The sequence below is a fragment of the Silene latifolia genome, chromosome 9 (assembly GCF_048544455.1).
Source record: "Silene latifolia isolate original U9 population chromosome 9, ASM4854445v1, whole genome shotgun sequence".
In the NCBI taxonomy this organism is placed as follows: domain Eukaryota; kingdom Viridiplantae; phylum Streptophyta; class Magnoliopsida; order Caryophyllales; family Caryophyllaceae; genus Silene; species Silene latifolia.
Window position 1 is genome coordinate 225,850,422 of NC_133534.1, and position 7,500 is coordinate 225,857,921.

Sequence of the window (7,500 nt, forward strand, 5' to 3'; positions counted from 1 at the left end):
AGGGCAGTTTGAGGTTAGTTGCCTAGGCCATGGGCGTGAAATGCCTAGGCCAAGGGGCATTTTGAGGTTAGTTGCCTAGGCCATGGGCGTGCATTGCCTAGCCACGGGCGCCTTATAAAGCCATGCGTGGGCATTTTTCAATTCGGAACGGATTTTACCGAGCAACGAAGCGTGAAACGCTAATTTAGGAGGTTTCTAAGGTAATTATATGATTGGGTGACCACGAGTCGTAAAGGACAACCAACCGAAAGTCATCCCGACTCGGTTACCTCGATCGCTCCTTAGCACAAGCTATGAAAGGCTATACCTCAACTACCGTCGGCCATGTCGGCGGCATCCCGGGTAACCGTGCCCAAATACTTCGTAGAGTTGTTGGTGACGGTCATAGGGTTATTTTAACAAGGAACGGACACTAGATGCTTGGTTGGTCCCATACGACACCACCACCCGCACACACACCCGCCGCTCGCCCAACAAGCACCGTGAGCATTTTTCCACTCGGGACATATTTGCCCGAGCAATGAAGCCTACAAATGCTCAAAAACATTGGTAGTGTGATATTAAGTTGCAAGGTGGGTGGAAAATGAGGTGGAGGATGCCCAAAGTGCCCAACACAACCCACACAAAGGGCACACCCAACACGCATAGAGACACCGCTCGCCCAGACGCGGTTTCCGAGACCGAAACGAGTCCGAATAATATTTTTCTTGAGCCTAAAACCAACTACTCCAAGTTAGCTACCCAAAAATGCAAGGTTTGCACAATATCATCCGTGGTTGGTCCCCCAAAGTCCCCCCACGCCGAGATCTAGGCAGCAGACGCGCCCGCAGAAAATGACCCGACTTCGGAGACCCATAACTCCCTCAAAAAAATCCAAATGACGAATTTTTTTCCCAGCATCAAGTACTCCAAGTTAGCTTTCCAACCATATATCAAGCTCCAAAAACAAAGCTCATTTGGTCCTCCAAAACGGCGTTATAAAAGAGTTTATGCGGGTGTGTGTGTGCTGACGATGATAAAACTTTGGGGCACCAAATGACCAAGTGCCTAGGCCATGTGCGGCAAGTGCCTAGCCATGGCCGAGCAATGCCTAGGCCATGGGCACCAATGACCTAGCACTGCTAGGCCATGGGCACCAAGTGACCGAGCAATGCTAGGCCATGGGCACCAAGTGACCGAGCACTTCCGTTGAATAGCCATGCCTAGGCATTTTGAGGTTAGTTGCCTAGGCCATGGGCGTGAAATGCCTAGGCCAAGGGGCATTTTGAGGTTTGAGGTTAGTTGCCTAGGCCATGGGCGTGAAATGCCTAGGCCAAGGGCATTTTGAGGTTAGTTGCCTAGGCCATGGGCGTGAAATGCCTATGCCAAGGGCATTTTGAGGTTAGTTGCCTAGGCCATGGGCGTGAAATGCCTAGGCCAAGGGGCATTTTGAGGTTAGTTGCCTAGGCCATGGGCGTGCATTGCCTAGCCACGGGCGCCTTATAAAGCCATGCGTGGGCATTTTTCAATTCGGAACGGATTTTACCGAGCAACGAAGCGTGAAACGCTAATTTAGGAGGTTTCTAAGGTAATTATATGATTGGGTGACCACGAGTCGTAAAGGACAACCAACCGAAAGTCATCCCGACTCGGTTACCTCGATCGCTCCTTAGCACAAGCTATGAAAGGCTATACCTCAACTACCGATCGGCATCCGGGTAACCGTGCCCAAATACTTCGTAGAGTTGTTGGTGACGGTCATAGGGTTATTTTAACAAGGAACGGACACTAGATGCTTGGTTGGTCCCATACGACGCACCACCCGCACACACACCCGCCGCTCGCCCAACGGCACCGTGAGCATTTTTCCACTCGGGACATATTTGCCCGAGCAATGAAGCCTACAAATGCTCAAAAACATTGGTAGTGTGATATTAAGTTGCAAGGTGGGTGGAAAATGAGGTGGAGGATGCCCAAAGTGCCCAACACAACCCACACAAAGGGCACACCCAACACGCATAGAGACACCGCTCGCCCGACGGTTTCGAGACCGAAACGAGTCCGAATAAATTTTTCTTGAGCCTAAAACCAACTACTCCAAGTTAGCTACCCAAAAATGCAAGGTTTGCACAATATCATCCGTGGTTGGTCCCCCAAAGTCCCCCCACGCCGAGATCTAGGCAGCAGACGCGCCCGCAGAAAATGACCCGACTTCGGAGACCCATAACTCCCTCAAAAAAATTCCAAATGACGAATTTTTTTTTCCAGCATCAAGTACTCCAAGTTAGCTTTCCAACCATATATCAAGCTCCAAAAACAAAGCTCATTTGGTCCTCCAAAACGGCGTTATAAAAACGTATCGCTATTCTGCACACCCAATGTTTCATGCTACAAGACCAAAACTATCAAAAAAGCCTCTATAGGGGGTAGTGAGGAGCTTGAGCGGCTGGGCACCATGGTGCATGTTTGCGTATGAATAAGGACCCCTACTCCGAGGCGTGGGCATGGCAAGACCCTAAGATGAAAAAAAAAAAAAAAATTTTTTTTTTTCCCATGCAAACCGTCTCGGGGGCCCGTGAGGTGCACACGGGTTTCGGCATCGTTGGCTATAGCGGTTGGGCTGGGCACCATGGTGTATGTTGCCGTAGGCATAAGGACCCCTACTCCGAGGCGTGGGCATGGCAAGACCCTTTCATCGAGAAAAAAAAAATTCCGCCATGCATCCCGTCTCGGGGGCCCGTGAGAGGCACACGGGTTTGGCATCGTTGGCGCTATTGTGGCCATCGTGTAAGTCCGCACAACCCCGTGGCGTGGTAAATCACCACGTCTCGGGGGAACTATCATAGACGAGATTGGGCATCGATGGCTTGAGTGACGGGTACACGAAGATGGCATTCGAGTAAGACCCTTAGTCCGAGGCGTGGTGCATGGTGAAAAACATTTATTGTCCGTAAATTATTATTTTTTTTGAAAAAAGTTCTTCTACATCGGGTTTGGGCATCGATGAGCTGGAGTGACGGGTACACGGAGAAGGCCATCGAGTAAGACCCACTTTTTTTTTTTTTTTTTAAAAAAATTATTTATTTCTAAAAAATTCTTCTATGACGGGTTTGGGCATCGATGAGCTGGAGTGACGGGTACACGGAGAAGGCCATCGAGTAAGACCCACTTTTTTTTTTAAAAAAAAAAAAATTATTTATTTCTAAAAAATTCTTCTATGACGGGTTTGGGCATCGATGAGCTGGAGTGACGGGTACACGGAGAAGGCCATCGAGTAAGACCCACTTTTTTTTTTTTTTTTTTTTTTTAAAAGGTTTTATTTTTTAACCGTTCATGCTAGGGCCGTTGTCTTCTTTACCCGCGTAAAATGATGTGGTGGGCTGACTAAAGGTTTCTAGTAGATGCGGTATGCTTTTTTAAAAAAAAGTTTTTTTTTTTTTTTTTTTTTTTTTTGAAAAATCACCACGCCTCGGAGGTCCCTTCTATGACGGTTGTCCCTCGTTGATCGGAATGTCCCTCGGTTATCGTTGCTCGGATTTTCCCTCGGTTTAGGCGGCTGTGATGGGTTTGTCGGAAATCGGCTTTTGAGAATCGTTGCCCCTTGGGTGTCCCTCGGAGTGATTAGGTGCTAATGAGAAAGACTACAATCTTTAGTTGCGAAGTACGGATTGCAATGTGGAAGCCTAATTAGCGAAGAAGTCCGCTTGCTAGTGAGTATAATCACCAAGACAAGCCGATGATACGCTAATCTAAATAGTACTGTTGCGTCCGGAAAAACCATTATTGAGCGTTGTTTGATCACCATGTAATCTAATCTATGCTTTGTTTCTCGATTGCCGATTCTGATACGCCTTGAGCCGGATTGTCCCTTGTTGATCGGAATGTCACTCGGAATGTCCCTCGGTTATCGACGCTACATGTGCTTTGAAAGGGTCGGACCCCCGCAGCCACGGAGCTTTATTGATCCTAGTGCGTTAGGGGGAAATGTCCTGGACAAGGCATCGTAGCTCGGATTGTCCCTCGTTTTTCGACGCTACATTTGCTTTGAAAGGGTCGGACCCCCGCAGCCACGGAGCTTTATTGATCCTAGTGCGTTAGGGGGAAATGTCCTGGACAAGGCATCGTAGCTCGGATTGTCCCTCGGTTTTCGAAGCTACATTTGCTTTGAAAGGGTCGGACCCCCGCAGCCACGGAGCTTTATTGATCCTAGTGCGTTAGGGGGAAATGTCCTGGACAAGGCATCGTTGCTCGGATTGTCCCTCGGTTTTCGACGCAACATTTGCTTTGAAAGGGTCGGACCCCGCAGACCACGGAGCTTTATTGATCCTAGTGCGTTAGGGGAAATGTCCTGGAAAAGGCATCGTAGCTCGGATTGTCCCTCGGTTTTCGATGCTACATTTGCTTTGAAAGGGTTGGACCCCATGAGCCACGGAGCTTTATTGATCCTAGTGCGTTAGGGGGAAATGTCCTGGACAAGGCATCGTTGCTCGGATTGTCCCTCGGTTTTCGACGCTACATATGCTTTGAAAGGGTCGGACCCCCGCAGCCACGGAGCTTTATTGATCCTAGTGCGTTAGGGGGAAATGTCCTGGACAAGGCATCGTTGCTCGGATTGTCCCTCGGTTTTCGCGTTGCTCGGATTGTCCCTCGGTTTTTGCGGCTAGTTGTGCTACGATGGGGTTTGCTTCCCGCACCCACGGACCTTAGTAGGGTCCTAGTGTGTTAAGGAGAATGACCTCGTTATGGCATTAGCGAATCGCGTGAGTGGTGTTGGGATTTATTGAGTTGGCGGGCTCTTTGCTTGTGCATTGAACCGTTCACTCGTAATCCGCTTCAGTGTTGCCTACAAGTGCTCTCATGGCCTTGGGTGAAGGAGTTTTCTTGCGTTCGATGCCCATTGAAAGGTATTACGATGTCCTAAATGAGAGAGCTTCGCTTGATATTCCCTCGGGGGTGTCGGGTGAACCGTTCATGCTAGGGTCGTTGTCCTCCCACCCGCGTAAAATGATGTGGTTGGATGGCTAATGGTTTCTAGCGGTTCTGCAGGATGCGGTATGCTTTTCGGGGTTTGAACTAATCATTCGCCCATTCAAGAGTTGTTGCTCAAGATGAACGACTATCGGTTCACGTTGACCGCCCGTTTGCTCGGGCGGCTCATGTGTGCCGTCGTCGATTGAGGAATGCTACCTGGTTGATCTGCCGGTAGTCATATGCTTGTCTCAAAGATTAAGCCATGCATGTGTAAGTATGAACTAATTGATCGTGAACTGCGAATGGCTCATTAAATCGATTATAGTTTGTTTGATGGTACTGCTACTCGGATAACCGTAGTAATTCTAGAGCTAATCGTGCAACATCGCCCGACTTCTGGAAGGGCTGCATTTATTAGATAAAGGTCAACGCGGGCTTTGCCGTTGCTACGATGATTCATGATAACTCGACGGATCGCACGGCCTTTGCGCCGCGACGCATCATTCAAATTTCTGCCCTATCAACTTTCGATGGTAGGATAGTGGCCTACCATGGTGGTGACGGGTGACGGAGAATTAGGGTTCGATTCCGGAGAGGAGCCGAGAAACGGCTACCACATCCAAGGAAAGGCGTGAGGCGCGCAAATTACCCAATCGACACGGGAGGTAGTGACAATAAATAACAATACCGGGCTTTTTAAGTCCGGTAATTGGAATGAGTACAATCTAAATCCCTTAACGAGGATCCATTGGAGGGCAAGTCGGTGCCCGGCGACGCGGTAATTCCAGCTCAATAGCGTATATTTAAGTTGTTGCGGTTAAAAAGCTCGTAGTTGGACCTTGGGGTGGGCCGACCGGTCCGCCATTCGGTGTGCACCGGTCGTCTCGCCTCTCTTTGCCGGCGATGCGCTCCTAGCCTTAATTGGCCGGGTCGTGCCTCCGGCGCTGTTACTTTGAAGAAATTAGAGTGCTCAAAGCAAGCCTACGCTCTGTATACATTAGCATGGGATAACATTATAGGATTCCGGTCCTATTGTGTTGGCCTTCGGGATCGGAGTAATGATTAACGGGGACGATCGGGGGCATTCGTATTTCATAGTCGGAGGTGAAATTCTTGGATTTATGAAAGACGAACAAGCTGCGAAAGCATTTGCCAAGGATGTTTTCATTAATCAAGAACGAAAGTTGGGGGCTCGAAGACGATCCGATACCGTCCTAGTCTCAACCATAAACGATGCCGACCAGGGATCGGCGGATGTTACTTTTAGGACACAGCCGGCACCTTATGAGAAATCAAAGTTTTGGGTTCGGGGGAGTATGGTCGCAAGGCTGAAACTTAAAGGAATTGACGGAAGGGCACCACCGGGAGTGGAGCCTGCGGCTTAATTTGACTCAACACGGGGAAACTTACCAGGTCCCGACATAGTAAGGATTGTGACCGAGAGCTCTTTCTTGATTCTATGGGTGGTGGTGCATGGCCGTTCTTAGTTGGTGGAGCGATTTGTCAGGTTAATTCCGTTAACGAACGAGACCTCAGCCTGCTAACTAGCTATGCGGAGGGCCTCCTTCGCAGCTAGCTTCTTAGAGGTACTATGGCCTTCCAGGCCACGGAAGTTTGAGGCAATAACAGTGCGTGATGCCCTTAGATGTTACGGGCGCACGCGCGCTACACCGATGTATTCAACGAGTCTATAACCTTGGCCGACGGGCCGGGTAATCTTTGAAATTTCATCGTGATGGGGATAGATCATTGCAATTGTTGGTCTTCAACGAGGAATTCCTAGTAAGCGCGAGTCATCCGCTCGCGTTGACTACGTCCCTGCCCTTTGTACACACCGCCCGTCGCTCCTACCGATTGAATGGTCCGGTGAAGTGTTCGGATCGCGGCGTCGTGGGCGGTTCGCCGCCGACGACGTCGCGAGAAGTTCAGCGAACCTTATCATTTAGAGGAAGGAGAAGTCGTAACAAGGTTTCCGTAGGTGAACATGCGGAAGGATCATTGTCGAAACCACCCCAGAGCGACCCGTGAACATGTTCAACCTCGTGGGTGTCGGGGCGTTGCTCGGTGCCTTGTGTGCCGGCCCGTCCCTATCCCAAGCCGGGAGCGCTCACCGTGAGACGTTTCCGGCAAAACAACGAACCCCGGCGCGTAAAGCGTCAAGGAATACAAACTCAATGTGTGCGCTCTCCGCTGCCGGTCGGCGGGCGTTGGAGGGGTGCCATGTCTTAACAATAAACGACTCTCGGCAACGGATATCTCGGCTCTCGCATCGATGAAGAACGTAGCGAAATGCGATACTTGGTGTGAATTGCGAGAATCCGTGAACCATTGAGTTTTGAACGCAAGTTGCGCCGAAGCTTCGGGGTGAGGGCACGTGCTGGGCGTCACGCATCGCGTCTCCCCAAACCCACCCCGAGTGGAGGGGAAGGAGGATGGTCTCCAGTGGCTCACCGGTCGCGGCTGGCCTAAAATCGGAGCCCTCGGCATCGGGATGCCGCGGCGATAGGTGGTGAACAAGGCCTCGGCCGAGCAAGCAACCCGTCGCGCGTC

At 50.3% G+C, this 7,500-nt stretch overlaps 1 non-coding gene across 1 annotated transcript; it reads left to right on the plus strand.

The window, feature by feature from the left end:
- The first annotated feature begins 7,187 nt into the window (after positions 1 to 7,187).
- Positions 7,188 to 7,337, plus strand: LOC141604239 (5.8S ribosomal RNA). The gene has a single exon (XR_012525956.1). It is a non-coding gene; the product is annotated as a 5.8S ribosomal RNA (ribosomal RNA).
- Positions 7,338 to 7,500: the final 163 nt, after the last annotated feature.